This window comes from Nycticebus coucang, chromosome X, assembly GCF_027406575.1.
Source record: "Nycticebus coucang isolate mNycCou1 chromosome X, mNycCou1.pri, whole genome shotgun sequence".
Classification (NCBI taxonomy): Eukaryota; Metazoa; Chordata; class Mammalia; order Primates; family Lorisidae; genus Nycticebus; species Nycticebus coucang.
Genome location: NC_069804.1, coordinates 27,815,892 through 27,829,771, shown reverse-complemented (window position 1 = coordinate 27,829,771; position 13,880 = coordinate 27,815,892). Strand labels below are relative to the sequence as shown.

The window sequence follows — 13,880 nt, the reverse complement described above, 5'->3', positions numbered from 1 at the left end:
GACTTGAATACCTGGTGGGGTGAATCTCCCATGATTTTGGCTGCTAGCTAGGCTGCCATTTTGGGAAGGTCGTGGCTGATAGCTGGGCCACCATTGTGAAAAGGTCGTGCTCCTACCTGGGTAGCCATTTTGGAAAGGTCTAAGCTGAGACTTGGGTAACCATTGTGGTAAGGTCCTGCAGGAGAAAAGGTACACAGGGTCCTAGTACAGGGGTGGCTTTGGTACAGATGAACTTGGGTATCCACTCTTGGGGTGATCTGAGCAACTCCCACACCCCTGGGGAATTGTTAACAGAGGGAACTGTGAGACGTACCTCCTAAGGATTTAGGTGAGAGTTTAAAAAATCCCAACCCGGAGGGGACTGAATCCTGACAACGACCAGGCACCGACTGAGGACAACTAAGTCAGGAAGACAGGACCTGATCTCCTTGACAACTAAAGGGGTGGGAGCATGTGTTCTCTTTCTCATAACACCAGAGCACCACCTTGTGGCCAGGCAATAAGTTACAACATATATTTAATTATACATTTATATATATATATTTTTCTCTATTATTTTTGTTCCCTTTCCCAATTTTTTAAGTTTTTTTTCCCCTTCTCTTTTTTATGTTAGGGTTTTTTTTCTTTTTCTTGTTTTTCTTTTTGGTTGGCTGTATTCTTAATCTACATTTTTACTTCTTCAATAGCAAGAGCTCCTCCTTTTTTGTTATGTTATTTCAGCCCACTTTATTCTCTCTTTCTTCATTTCTCTCGTTTTTTCACTCTTGGAAGAGATGTTTCTATGTTTCTCATCTTTCCCAAATGCATTTCTCATGTAACAGCTAAGATATCCCTTTTTCATTTAATCTTACATAACCATATTTTTATTTATTTTTTTCTTTAAAAAAAAATTTTTTTTTTTGAGACAAAGTCTCAAGCTGTTGCCCTGGTTAGAGTGTTGTGGTATCATAGTGGAGGTATGATACCTGTTGGAGGTATCATACCTCCAACTCTTGGGCTCAAGTGATCCTCTTGCCTCAGTTTTTCTATTTTAAGTAGAGATGGGGTTTTGCTTTAGCTCAGGCTGCTCACAAACTTGTGAGCTCAAGCTATCCTCTTTCTCATTCTATAATTGGCAGTCTTGCTTTTTCCCATAATGCTAAGGCTCTCCAGATTTCTAAGGACCCATCCAGGCCAGAAGCCCAAAATCCTAAAGTTGCTGGTGTGGCTATAGCACCCTGATGGACCACACCATATCCTCCTGTTACTCTTTCTTTCTTTGTCTTTGTTTTTCTTTCTTTCTTTCTTTCTTTCTCTATTTCTCTCTTTCTTTCTCTCTGTTTCTCCAATTCTTTTCTTTCATCCTGCTTTTCTTTCTTTCTTTCATAAAAGAATTCATTTTGAATAGTTATCCCCCTTTAAAGTCCCAACTAAAAAATGCCTATAAAAATGTTATACTTATTGTTCTTATTCTATTGGTTAATATTTGGTGGGATTTAATTTTTTTACATATTTATCTGAACTATCAGAATATTTTTATGCATTAGAATTGCTGTAGCTAGAATCAAATTGATATTTTATTTAAAATCTATTTTGTCTTTTATTTGTGCTAACTTTAAAGAGGATGAATAACTGGTGGATTTCAGTTTTCATTAAATTTTGCCTTTCCTCAGTGAGTATCTATAATTATTCTGACCAGTTATAGTGAAAGATGGGATTTTTTTGTTTCACTTTCTTCCTCTTAAATAGTCTTCCCCAAAGATAATATCAAATAGCAAATAGATGATAGCAAATAAATAAATGATGAAGGTAAGAGAGAACTGGGGATGAAACACTGGGGCCATGAACAAATTACCACTTGGATAATTGAGTTAATGTTGTAGAAATCTAAACTATAAATTTCTGTAATCACTTGCCTTTTTTTTTTTTTTTTTTTGAGACAGAGTTTCACTATGTAGCCCTTGCTTGATAGAGTGCTGTGGCATCACAGCCCACAGCAACCTCAAACTCTTGGGTTTAAGAGATTCTCTTGCCTCAGCCTCCTGAGTAGCTGTGACTACAGGCACCTGCCACAACAGGCTAGTTTTTTGGTCACAGTTGTCATTGTTGTTTAGCAGGCTCAGGCCAGGTTCGAACCCTCCAGCCTTGGTGTATGTGGCTGGTACCATAACCACTGTGCTATGTGGTGGCAAGCTCACTTGCCTCTCCTCTTAAGAATTACAACAGGGCGTTGTGGCGGGCGCCTGTAGTCCCAGCTACTCGGGAGGCTGAGGCAAGAGAATCGCTTAAGCCCTGGAGTTGGAGGTTGCTGTGAGCTGTGTGAGGCCACAGCACTCTACTGAGGACCATAAAGTGAGACTCTGTCTCTACAAAAAAAAAAAAGAATTACAACAGGGCTCAATGCCTGTAGCTCAGTGAGTAGGGCGCTGGCCACATACACAGAGTCTTGCTGTTTGAGCCCAAACTGGGCCTGCTAAACAACAATGACAACTGCAACCAAAAAATAGCCGGACATTATGGCAGGTGCCTGTAGTCCCAGCTACATGGGAGGCTGAGGGAAGAGAATTGCTTAGGCCCAAGAGTTTGAGGTTGCTATGAGCTGTAACATCACAAAACTCTACCAAGGGTGACATAGTGAGACTCTGTTTCAAAAAAAAAAAAAAGAATTACAACAGATTTGTCCTCTACACATCTAATTTAGGGACTCTGAGTTATTAAACATCATTTGATGTTTTTAAAAACACAGAATCTGTTTATTTTAGTCCTTTGCACTTGTAGCTCCACAAATCCACTTCCTTTACCCTTTTTTTGCATGTTTAGCTTCTACTACTTATTCAACTTTTAGGTATGGCTTTTAATTTTAATTCATCCAGACAAGTGCTCCTTAGGATAACATTTACTATACCATTGGTAATTATTTGGTTTATCTCCCTTACTAGAAGGCAAGTTTCTCCCTTGAGGACTATGGCTGCACTTGCTTACTGCTGCATCTCCAGTGACCCTGAGAATACCTGTGGTAGTTTCCTCTTGCAGCTGTGACAAATTAACACAAATTCAATGTCTTTGGACACCATAAATGTGTTATTTTACAGTTCTGGAGATCAGAAGTCTAATACAGGTCTCCCCAGACTAACATCAAGGTATAAATATTAATAGGGCTTCATTCTCCTTGGAGACTCTAGGGGAGGATCTGTTCTTTGCCTTTTCCAACTTGCAGAGGCAACCTGTATTCTATGGCTCATGGCCCCTTCTTTCACCATCAGACCAAGCAATTGGGTCCTTTTCACACTGCCATCTCTTTAGTTCTCTCCTCCGTACTCAGATATTTTTCTTTCGCTTTGAAGAACGCTTGTGATTACATTGGACTCGTGTGACTAATACAGGATAATCTCCCTATTTTTGTGTCAGTTTATTAGCTACCTTAATTTCCCTTTGCCATGTAACACATATTCAACATTTCTGGAAATTATGACATGGGCATCTTTTGTGGGGGCCATTAACTTGCCTACCACAGTATTTGACGAATGAAAGGCTTTCAAGTAAAAGTTGCTGAATAAAAGAGTTCATCACTGAAAGAAAGAATAAATAAGCATTAAGCAAAAGGTGTGGGAATGATAGAGAGTCACAGGATGATGTTCAGGGAAGACACTTGCTTACCAATTTCAGAATAAAAAAGTTAATAAAACCTTGAAAAAAATTAACAGAGATACGATTTAAAGTTGAAGGCTATCTTTGGGGTCGTAGGACTTACAATTTCTAATAGTACAAAATATCTAAAGCTGGATCAAAGGCTTTATCCATTTATTTCCACTAGAAAAAGCAATACAGAATAGGACAGAGATTCTTAAACTTCAGTGTGCACCAGAAACATCTGAAAGGCTTGTTAAAAATATAGATATCTGGGTCCAACTCTAACAGTATCTAGTTTATTAGGTCCGTAATAATGTATAGGAATTGTACATTCTAACTGTAGAACTTCTAACAAGTTCTGAGGTGATGCTGATACTGCTGGTCCAGAGACCACACTTTGATAACAACTGATATAGTGGAAAAGGAACAGATTTTTTTATATATATTTAAAAATATGGAAGACTTCAGGAATTTGCGTATCATCCTTGCCCAGGGGCCATGCTAATCTTCTCTGTATCATTCCAATTTTAGTATATGTGCTGCCAAAGCGAGCACAGGAACAGCTTTTTTAAAAAAGCCAAGCTTGGGGGGTGCATGTGGGTAAAAGGGGTGGGGCGCCGGCCCCATATGCCGAAGGTGGTGGGTTCAAACCCAGGCCTGGCCAAAAACTGCAAATAAATAAATAAATAAATAAATAAAAATAAAATAAAAATAAAAAAGCCAATCGTAGGGGTCAAATATCTGTGCAGGCATTTATTACTCATGTGACCTCTGATGAGCTATTTAGTTTCTCTTAACTTGAATTTACATGATTGGAGAATAAGAAGAAATGATTTTAAGGTTATTTAAGAACATCAAGGATGTGAAAATTACTATTTCATTAACATATGTAAATTTTATGATTTCTAGAAGATAATCAGCAAATATTGATATTCTTCATTTTCACTTTCTAATGAAGTTATACTGCTTTTAAGAGAACAAAATTATGAATGGAAGTGAGAACAGTAGGGTACATCAGTATTTAGTGTGTCATCAAAAATAGCAGATGCATGATGCTTCCAGAGCCTACATTAGGCAGTATGGGAACACGGCCACATGAGATATCAGGAAGGGAAAAATGATAAGAGTTAAGGTCCCTGTATTAAAAGACTAAGCAGCAGCTGGAGCCTTAGTTGTAGCTTAAAATCTTGATTGGTTTTAAACTAATTGGTGCCAATTATGATAATTAGCGTGCACTCTTTTGCTCATAAATGATCATAAAACTTATTAGCATTGAGTGTTTTTAAAATTATGATTTGGGGGTGACAAATGCTGGTATTTATTTCGTTTTGTTTTTGTTTTTTGTTTTTTAAGAAAAACTGTATGTTTCTGCTTACAGTTCTCTGGGGAAATATCTCCAGTTATGAAGTCCCCCCCCTTTTTTGTCAGATAAATGTGATTTACTTTTATTTTGTAAATGTAATATTTCAAAGATTATACGAGAGTCTTGAAATTTGTATTGGTAGAGCTTCCTCCAGTTGACAATCACCAGTGACTCAGCTTATAAGTATTGTTGCTCAGTGAAATTGTATTAGTAGTTATGCCCTAAGAGTGTAGATCCTGTCTGAGTTTCAACTGAAGTTATTAAAAAAATAGTTATCTCTTGGTCAAGTACATTAAAATGTGCTTGTGAAGTATCAAGCAATATATTATACAAAATTCAAACTAGGCAACTTTTAATATGCCAATTCCACAGTTTACTAAACACTAAAAATATTTCTAGAAAATGTATTTATCCTTCTATTAGACCTTCTTGGTGCCTTTATCTGACTAGGGCTTTCATCCCTCAGTTGCTGTCAGTGTTGGCTGCTAATATTCATAGCCGGTCCTTCTTCAGGAAATTGCCTCTACTTTGCCTGGGAGATAATACCCTGTCTTATACCCCAACCTCTCCTTACCTGCCTCTTCCTCCTACTTCCATCCATTGGCCAATGATTGACTGGTATGGGCATAAAAAAGGCCACCCCCTTACCTCATGGTAGTAGCTACTGTGTGTTGCAATTCATGCTCCAGAGCTCCCTGAAGGGTTAGGCTCAACCTAGACTCCAGTTTAGATAACACCATTGCTTGATTTTTTTTTCCCTTTGCTGTATTTGCTTCCTTCACTTCCTTCTCTTGAGAGCACTTTCTCAATAAATCGCTTATTCAGGAATTCCCTTTTGTCTCTGTTTCTAGGAAAACCAACTCAACACTCCTGAAATCAGATACTAAGTTATTTCTGAATCAAGTTTGGATTTTATCTTGCACTGTTTCATTACAAAGATGAAGATAGTGAATTACTATACCCTTACTGCTTACCTCGGATAAGGATGATAGTAAATTAGAATTGATACAACACAGTATCTGGTGAAAACTTGGCATCATCTGATCCAATTATCATCAGTCTACAAAATTAGTCCCAAATGATGAGCTTGAGGATCACACCTTTGGTCTGGACCCAGGAATGAGAGGGAGAAATCAGAAACCAACAGTGATGAGGAACAAAGACAGTTGTGGATGCAAAGCACTAAAGTTTGGCCAGGCAATTCAACATCCAGTAGTTGAGAAACACAATATGGATTCCCTAGAGATCCCTGTATCCTGCTAGATAAATTAAATTGACCTGAATGCCCAGTTGTTAATTTTTCATTAAAAATAAGTCATGAAAGAAAGAACAGATACTTTACTGCAATGATCCATATTCCCATGTTTAGATACAATCTCTACATTATTATGTCATTCTAGTGTCTTCCCTTCATTCTGATTATGTACTCAATTTCTCAAAAGTGCAAAAGAAATTGGAAATTAGTTTTCAATTTGTAAACTGGTGAAAATTCATTCACCCTTCCTGCCCCAAACTTTCAAATGGATTTGATTGATTTTATTTTTTTGTAAAGTAATTCAAGATGTCCAATATTGTTGTGCCAATATAAGGAAACACTCCCACTAGAAATAACAGGGCTCTCCTACTCAAACATAGCCTTCACTTCCAGTATTTTTTGATATGTCCTATCTAAACTTACATTCTTTAGATGTTAGCAACTGTCTCTCTCTTTGCTCTCAGCACTATTATTCTGTTCAGCTTTGGACTTTTATTTTATTTGGAAGTACTCTCAGCAGAGTACTTCCTCAACTTTTTTTCCTAATGATCAATATTTCTTGGTTAATTCTTGATACTAGTGTAAACCACCTTGACCAGTAAGTAATACTGCCTGGTCATAATTTGGGGCCACAGACTCTTTCTCCTTCTACAGACAAAGATCCCATTAAATAAGAGTTAAGTGACAAATTACATAAGGAAAATCATCTAAGTGCTACCTAATATATCTTCAATTATCCTTTATTGAATAATCTGATTTTTGCAATAATGATTTTTTTTAGTGGGTTTTTTTTTTGTTATTTGTTTGTTTTCGTTTTAAGAGATAATATAAATTCCTCATCTGGGATAACCCCTAATTTTATAGATAGGTAATCTGAGGTCCAAAAATGTTTACAGGTGGTATTCACTCTCATAATTTGAAACTATAATTCATCAATTTTATAGCATTTATATAGCATTATATTGTATAGTATTTGTATATCATATTGTGACTCACGTAGCATTTCAAATATCAATTTTACTGTTGATGTGCACTTGAGTTGCTAGAATCTGTTTATATGCATATATCCTGGTTGGATATGTGCTCCAGAAGACTACCAGGATAGCTAAAGAGTAGAAAGGAAAGTTTTACTGGTGTTATCAATTTGCAAATCTGGAAAGAGATTCTCTGAAGTAGATCGAAGATGTTCATTCTTCAAAAAGGGAAAGGGAAGGTTTTCTTTTTATGTCTCTGTCATAAATATTCAGAAAGTTTCAGGGGAAAGCTATACATATATAGGAAGCAGGTCAAGTGCATGTGCAATGGATAAATATATATGTAACATGCATTCCATATTCACTTTGGTGGGGAAGCATTAGCATTAACATGAGGTACTACAATTTGGCTCTTTATGTCAGCAGGTGAACTATAGGATGAAAAGACAATTTGAGTGCAGCCTCTGTAAAGTGGCTGAAACTACCTTGAAGTGTATAATTGTTTCTCAGCAAATAATGTTTGTAAGGCCAGTCCTCTGTCCAGTCAGAGTTGTAGTGGTCTGGGTTGTAAATCAGAGTTAGGAAAGGTCTGACAATTTTCCTGATTGCAAATTGTAAACTCCCTATTATTAGGTGTGGTTTTTCTTGTGGCGATAGGAGTTTAGGAAGTTGCCAAGTCAGCTGAGCCCTGAATGACGGGGTGGGATAGAGGATTGTTCCCTTAACTTTAGGGCCCATCTCAGTTGAATAAAAGGTGTCTATTTTGGTCTTTCAGATCACGGATAAATAGGAGTTTCTCTAGGTTACATGCCTGATAACCGAACAGATGAAACATAGATTATAAGCATTTTCACTTGCACTTCATAAAGCCAATTCATTTTCCAAAGTGGTTGTACCAAGTCACATTCCCACGGCAGTACAATGGTTGTAGTTAGTCCATAAACCCATGTATGCTTGATTATTTTAATTTTTGTAATATGTTTGGTATGAAATAGCATTTCATTGTGGCTTTAATTTGTACTTTCCTGATTAGAAATGAGGCTGTTATTTATATTTTTTTTATTACTTGGTTTTCCTCTTGTGCCAAGTCCCTGTTCAAGCACACTGCCCATTTTTACACAGAATTATTGGCCTTTTTCTTATAGATGTATTAACAAAAGAGGTAAAACATGAAAAATACATTGAGTATGATTACATTTATATGAAGATGAAAAACAGGCAAAACTAATTTACATTGTCTATGCATGCTTACATATGTATTAAAACTGGGAGTAAAAATAAGAGAATTATTATCCCCCATACAGGGATAGTGGTTACATTTAGGGGGAAGGAAGTATTTATGATCAAGGAGAAACATGAAGCAAGTTGCTGCAGTGCTGACAACATGGTAGTTTGTGACTAAAATATTGGTTATATTAATATTTGTTTAACTGTGAATATAGGTTTATACTCTATTCTGAATATAAACTTGAAAATTGAAAAAGTTACACCTCCCATCTGCTTGCTTCTGTTGACCAGAATGCAATTGATTTTTATATATTGATGTTTTATCATGCAATTTAAAAACTTTTTATTAAGTGTAATAAATAATCTGTAGGCTGCGATTTTTTTCAAACACATTATTATCTGAGAAAGATGATGATATTGCTTCTCCCTTTCCAATCATTTGATTTATTTTCCTTAACATACTGTACTGACTTTTAAATTCAACATTGTTAAATAGAAGTAATGTATCCCTGAACTTAAAGGGAGTATTTTTATATTTTTTCATTAATCGTGATTTTTACTATAGGATTTGAAGAGGTATCTTTAATCAAATTAAAGGAGTTCTTTCCTATTACTTAAAAAAAATCATTTCTTAAATCATGTGTTGCACTCTAGTCTCAGCAACAGAATGAGACCCTGTCTCATTCTGTCTCAAAAAATGAGGTTTAATTGCATTGATGTTTTCCACATCTACTATTGAGCTCTTAATACCCAATTGTATTTTAATTATTAAATTCAACATGGGCATTTTAAAAATCTTTTGCTCCTTTGTATATTTCCTTATTTTCCTCATATTTAATCACTTCTTTGAGTTTTTAAACCTATCCCTATGCTTATTTTTGTATTCTTCTAGCAATTCAAATATATGGAATATCCACAGATCTGACTCCATAGTCTGGTGCTTTTCATGGCTTTCACATATGGTACTTTTATTTTCTGTTTTACGATATTTGAATTTTAGTTCATAATTCTGGAAACTTGACCTCTGAAAATCCTTTGAAGGTTTGGTTTTAGGTGAGTTTTTCCAGAGAGGATTTTCATTTTCTTTTCAAGTTACCAGGAGGTTCTACCAGCTCTGGGCACTAAATTTTTGATTAAATGTTTTTCAAACTACACAAGTAGTAGTAATTTAGGTTGTAAGGGCTATGTTTTGGCTATAAATTTTCAGGGAGGATCTAGTGTTTTGCCTCTGCACTCAATGTCAAAGTTCAATTGGACATTTTTCCTTGCATTGTTCTAGAGGTGGGGAGGAATGGAGGCAGATTTGCTTTCTGTATATTCTTACTTTGAAGGTATAGATTTTTGGGACCTCAGCTCTATACTGGGGGTATTTTCTATTAGACACTGCAACCTGGCTGACCCCTGTGCTTTGCCTATTCTCTTTCCTGGGTTTTGAAGAGTATCTGAAAACTGAAGTTCAAGTTCACATATTTGTCAGGTGTTATCAAGTTGCAAGGCATTCCTCAACTTATTTTGCCAAAGGATCTCAGCTTACATTTATTTTATTTTAAAACACTTTTCAAGCAGTACTTTTTTGGTGTTGTTTTTTTCCACTGGAAGGGTTGTTTGGGTTACTTAGTCAGCTAGGATGCCAGAGGCAATAACTTAAACTTTATGATTTCTGACCTCTCTTTCAACTTTGTGGTTGACACTGTGTTCACTATATTAAAGATTTGTGGCTGGTAAGTGCTATATTTCTAAAAAGAAATAACTTGTGATAGCAAGCAATATAACTATCCATTCATGAGAATTTTGGGGGCCCCATGTCCCCATAGCTTATGCACCTATGTCCTTGCCCTAGGCTATTCCATTTAACATACAGAGCATCTTTAGTTAAATGGTAAATTCAGGTTAACTGAAACTCTATTCCCCAATCATTTTCTGGAATCCAATAACTATACCTTGATAATTGTTGAAACATTTCTTTTAAGAAAAGATAGCCTTCTAAAATAATGTCAAAATTCATGTGGTATAAAATAAATGGACTTTTCAAAGATATAAGCTTTTTTTTTTTTTTAGAAGTTAAACATGCCTTTTTCCTGTTAAACACTCATTAACTTTCTGACAAGAGTTTGGTTATTGGGATTACATTTGTGTGTATTCAATCATATTCATGTCTGCAATTACCATTCTTGCTATGATAAGAATACCAACCTCACAAAGTTGTGAGAATTACATAAGCATATGTATGTGAAAGGATTTTGTAAATCATAAAGAAATACAAAATTACCAAATATATTTTATTAAAGTAAATGTTACATCATCTGGATTCTCAAAGCACTTTAAAAAATCATAGGTGTCTACATGTTTATTTTTTCCATATAAATTATAAGCTTAATGGTGAAGGAAACAAAATGATTCAACTGCCAGAAATCTATAACTGAGCACTGTTCCTGGCACATAGTCAACATTCAATTATAAAGAATGTTTTGCTCATTTGTTATTTCAGGTTAATGTGAGGGTGAAAACAAGCAGGTCAAAATATTTGAATTTATTAGGTAGAGTCCTTCTTGTAGTTATGTTCTACACCCAAAAGGTGTGCCAAATTCCGCCACACTGTGACTGTTCAGTGAGAGTATCCCTTTTGCCTTCCACCTAACTCATTCCCACTCCATGCAACTTGAATTGAAATGAGTTTTTCTCCTATAAGGGCATTCATTAGATCGTCTACTGGCTTCATATTATGATTGAGTATATTAGATAATTGCTTTTCCATTCCTGTGGTACTTTACTAAGAAAAATGTGATTCAACTCCATCCAGGTTAATACAGAAGATGTGAAGTTACTTTTTTAGGGCTGAATAGTATTCAATGGTATGCACATTCCACAGTTTGTTCATCCATTCCTGAGTTGATGAGCACTTAGGTTGTTTCCACATCTTGGCAATTATAAATTGAACTGTGATAAACAACCTGGTGCAAATGTCTTTATGAAAAAATGTTTTCCTTTTCTTCTGGGTTGATGCCTAGTAGTGAGATTTAATTTGAGTTCTTTGAGGATAATCCATACTTCTTTCCACAGAGGCTGTATGAGTTTGCAGTCCCACCAACAATATGAAAGTGTTCTCCTCTCTCCATGCTCATGCCAGCATATACAATTTGGGGATTTTGTGATGTAGGCTAATCTTACTGGGGTTAGGTGGTATTTCATATTTGTATTATTCTGATGATTAGGGGTGATGAGCAATTTTTCTGTTTGTTAGCCATTTGTCTGTCTTCCTCAGAGAAGGTTCTGTTCATGTCTTTTGCCCAGTGATAGATGGAATTGTGTGCTCTTTTGTTGTTGATTAATTTGCGTTTTCTATTGATCCTAGTTATCAAGTCTTTGTCAGAGTCATAACATGCAAATATCTTTTCTGATTCTAAAGGTTATCTATTTGCTTTGATTGCTGTGTCTTTAGCTGTGTAGAAGCTTTTCTGTTTAATTGGATAATTTTTGTTGTTGCAATTGCCATGGAAGTCTTCTCCATAAAATCTTTCCCTAGGCTTATATCTTCAAGAGTTTTTTCCACATTTTCTTCTAGGATTTTATCATTTCATGCCTTAGATTTAAATTTTTTATCCATCTTGAATAAATTTTGTAAGTGGTAAAAGGTGTGGGTCCAGTTTCAGTCCTTTACATGTGGTTATCCAAGTCTCCCAGCCCCATTTATTGAATGGGGATTCTTTTCCCCACTGTATGCTCTTGTTTGGTTTATCAAAGATGAGATGACTATAAGAGATTAGTTTCATTTATCAGTTTTCTATTGAGTTACAAATGTCTATGTCTCTATTTTTGTGTTAATACCATGCTGTTTTGATCACTGTGGACTTGTAATATAGCCTAGAGTCTGCTAGAGTGATGCCTCCAGCTTTGTTTTTATTACTAACAATTGCCTTGGCTATATGGTGTTTTTCTTCTGATTCCATGTGAAATGAAGAACTATTTTTTCCAGTTATTCAAAGTATGATGTTGGCATTTTAATAGGATTGCACTGAATCTGTAAATTGCTTTGAGAAGTATAGACATTTGAACAATGTTGATTCTTCCCAGTTTGGTATGGCCTTCCATTTGTTAATGTCTTCTGCCTTTTTTTTTTTTGGTCTTACCATTTCATAATTCTCTAAGTAGAGGTCTCTCACATCTTTTGTTAGGAACATTCCTAGGTATTTCATTTTCTTTGAAGCGACTTCACAGAATTATGTCTTTGATTAGTTTTTCCCTTTTTGTCAATTCCATTAATTTTTTTATAGGTGGTGTCCTCTGCATTAACTGCCTTATGGTTCCTCGGGTGAGTTTTTCTGTTTTGGTTCTTCATGTTGTGAGAATGTTTCTGTTGGTTCCTCCTCGTGTGTGTTTTCTTCTTGTTTGCCTCTTGCCCTACTTTTTCCTTCTTACTGTCTTCTTCACTTTAAATTCTCTTGTCTCAGAGCTTAGGTGCTGAAGTGGCCTCTTGGTATAAGGCCAAACAGCAGAGAGGGTAAAGAGTTAGCAGAGAGAAAGAAAAGGAAAAGAAAGAAAGAAGAAAATAAAAGGAAAAAAAGGAAGGGGGATGAAATTAAAGAATTTCAGTACAGGAGAGAGGGAGGACTGAAAGAATAAGAGTGACAGGAGAAATAGTGTTGTTCATCAAGGTGCTCTGGCCATAGTTGCAACTCATGAATGTTGGGGGGCTGGGCTGGGCAGGTCCTTCAAAATCAGGAGCTCCTTACCAGACTGAGAAAAGCAAGACTCTAGTTTCCCCAAATATAGGAAGAGAAAGTAAAGAAAAAGGTGGAAAAAGAAAAATTCAGCAGTGTGGACTTTCTAATACTGTCTTTCCAAAGGCCAAAGGTAGAAGGGCTCCCTAGACTTTAGTCTCATGACCTCCTTGAGCCAGACTGCTGCTGTGACCTCCCAGCCAGACCAATGCCATGACCATTCGGAGAAAGAAAAGAAAAGATACTAGATAAAGAAAATTAAAAATACAGTTATATCATATAAAGAAATAAGAAGTAAAATGGAAGAAAGTAAAAAAAAGAAAAACATCATTGATATTTTAGCTGTTGTATGAGAAATTTATGTAGCAAGAGGAGAAAAATAGAAAAGTCTCTACCAAAAGAGAGAAAAAAGGAGAAAGATAAAACATATAGAGAGAATAAATAGGGCCAAAATACCATAACAAAAATACAGGAGCCCTTGCTCTTGAACAAAGTAAAAATGGACATTAAGAATACAACCTACCAAACAAACTAGCAAACAAAATAAAAAACCGAAATATTCAAAAAACAACAACCTCAACAACAAAAAAAGAGAAAAGGAAAAAAAAAACAAAATTAAAAATTTAAAACAATTATGGAAGCGAGCAAAAATAATAGAAATATGTGTATATTGCCAGACCACCAGGGGGTACTGTGGTTTTAGGAGATGCAGAACACATGTCGGAAACCACTCT

The 13,880-nt window shown here is 35.7% G+C and overlaps 1 non-coding gene across 1 annotated transcript; it reads right to left on the bottom strand.

The window, feature by feature from the left end:
- Positions 1 to 4,057: 4,057 nt before the first annotated feature.
- Positions 4,058 to 4,164, bottom strand: LOC128578659 (U6 spliceosomal RNA). Its single transcript, XR_008377798.1, has one exon. It is a non-coding gene; the product is annotated as a U6 spliceosomal RNA (small nuclear RNA).
- Between the last annotated feature and the right edge of the window lie 9,716 nt (positions 4,165 to 13,880).